This window comes from Ictalurus furcatus, chromosome 9, assembly GCF_023375685.1.
Source record: "Ictalurus furcatus strain D&B chromosome 9, Billie_1.0, whole genome shotgun sequence".
Classification (NCBI taxonomy): domain Eukaryota; kingdom Metazoa; phylum Chordata; class Actinopteri; order Siluriformes; family Ictaluridae; genus Ictalurus; species Ictalurus furcatus.
Genome location: NC_071263.1, coordinates 2,075,155 through 2,077,655, shown reverse-complemented (window position 1 = coordinate 2,077,655; position 2,501 = coordinate 2,075,155).

Sequence of the window (2,501 nt, the reverse complement as noted above, 5' to 3'; positions counted from 1 at the left end):
TTACCCACCGTTTCATGAGGAAGGAGTCTAAATTGAATGCAATGTTGCAGCGCAATTTTTTTTTAAAAATTTGATTTATTTATCGTTTATTGACTACTTCCACAATGCGGAAGTAACAAGTAGCACCGATGTGACGTCACCAGCACCGCCATCACCGTGGTAGCCCCGCCCCTAAACTTTAAGCCCCGCCCCTAAACCTTAAACCTTGCTACTACTACTACTACAACTACTACTACTACTAATACTAATACTAATAATAATAATAATATTAATAATAATAATATGTATGTCCACATGTATTGTGCATTTTTCCATGCAAGGCTTCTGCTACAAATTTGTGGTTAAAAATAATGTGTAAACAGAAAGTTTAATGATTTATTATGTTTTAATAATATATCTAAGTAATTAAAATTCAGTTTAAAAATGTATTAGAATAATTAGAGGGTTTTTTTTGGTAAGGATAATTACATTTCATTTATAAGGATCATTTAATCATTTCATGATCAATTACTATAATTTAATTTGTTTCTTAATTAATTTCCTTATATATATATATGCACACAGATTTTAGAATAAACAGTATAATTTGTGTTGTTAAAAATGACACTTTTTTTTCCTCACTTTTTTTTCTTTTCTTTTTTTTTTTAACCCACCCCCACCACCACCATCATCTTTTTCAGAGGGCAATACAGACTTTGTTAGTAGAGTTGTGTTTTTATTATTATTATTATTATTATTATTATTATTATTATTATTATTGTTAAAGCAACCCCAAGACAGAGATATAGAGAGAGAGTAATCAGATAGAAGGGCAGAAAAAAGTTTGAGAGAGTTTTTCATATATTGTGTGGCAAATTGTGAGCACGGTGATTAGCATTATTCATTACATCAATATTTTATTTTTGTCCATTTCTTGCAACGTTACTATCTCACCTTTTATATCCCCCCCCCCCCCCCACACACACACACACACGCTGTCTCTTCCTCAGGGCCTTATACTGTACAGACTTTATACAGAGATTCAACAAACCTCAAACTGGGATGAAACGCTATCACACAAGATGCTGGCGTTTCCGCTGGAGATCTGCACATCTCCTTCTCCATCCTTTAATCCGTGCGAGTTGTCAGCTCCAGCTCTTAGCGTGTAGGTCTCGTCGAGCCTCGGTGCGAGTGCGGAACGTGAACTCCACAGATTGTGCTTACACGTTGGAGGTTCTGCTTGTAGATGGAGCTAGAAGTATTAAAAGCTTATGAAGTTCTGTGAGTGAGTGTATCCCAGCTTATCTGATTAGTCTCTCTGATAGGACGCCCCTCACCCATACTCGTTTCTCTCTATATATTTTCTATATTTCTCTCTCCCTTTCTCTCTCTCACTTTTCCTTTTGATATTTTTTTCCTCACAAGCTGCTAGCTTCAAGTGATGTCAGGCCTGGCATTGTTTCCAAACAGCGCTGTTCCTCTAAACAAAAACAGCCGATTAGATAACCACCTATGGGACGGATAAGAGAAAAAAGGCCAGGACTGAAAAGGTAGCTAATCGTTGTAAATGCGTGTCTTTGGCAGCGTTCAACTTCTCGATCTGATGCCAGGTTTTGCAAGCTGCATTCTCTCTCTCTCTCTCTCTCTCTCTCTCTCTATTTCTCTCTCTCTCTTTCTCTGTCTCTTTCTCTCGGGATCGACCGAATCGGAACTGTATTCCGACTGCCAAGCGAACTGATTTAGTCACACTCTGCTGCCATTTTTCTTTTCAAACAGTCACATGTACTGACTGAGTGCTTGAAAAAGTTGGCACCGCTGCTACGAAAAGGGATCACCGAGAGGGACTTCCAGTTTTAAAATGGCCGCCAGACAGGGGATGAACGGAGAGGACATAATAGTCCATCAGGATTCCTTATCGCACACATCATTCTTCTAATATTTCATACCAAAGCGCTGTTGAATTCTTGATTCGGATTGGTCGGGAAGTGTTGATTAAGCAGGTCTGACGGTAGTAGGTTTCTATTAAACGTGCATATTCGCAACACAATTTTAAAAAAAAAACAAAACAACCCGTGTATAATTGTTGATATGGTGAAGTTTTTTGAGTGGGCACAGTTATGTAACCATTTTTTTGGAATGAGTCTCCAGTGTCAGAGGTAAAGGTGCGTTTTCCAGCAATGCAAAAGTCTTCAGTCTTGCATTTTGTCTATAACATGTTTTTTTTTTTTGTGTCTTATTAACTTTAAGAGAGAAAAAAGGAAGAGAAGCTGGTGAGAGAACGACTGTTTATAGCTGCTATAACGTAACCGTTAACAGGAACTAACTCGTTTCATGGGCGTGCCACAACGTTAAACGTATTTAAAGTAACTATAAACGGATAAAGAGTACGACATGGCGTTCTGTAATCAATAAATTAATACACTAATAAATTGCTGGGTTCGAAGAGGCATAAACCACTTTGGAACATGCTGTAAATGGGAAAATATTCAACTTCAGGTTGGTTTTAGTGACCCCGCTTCATC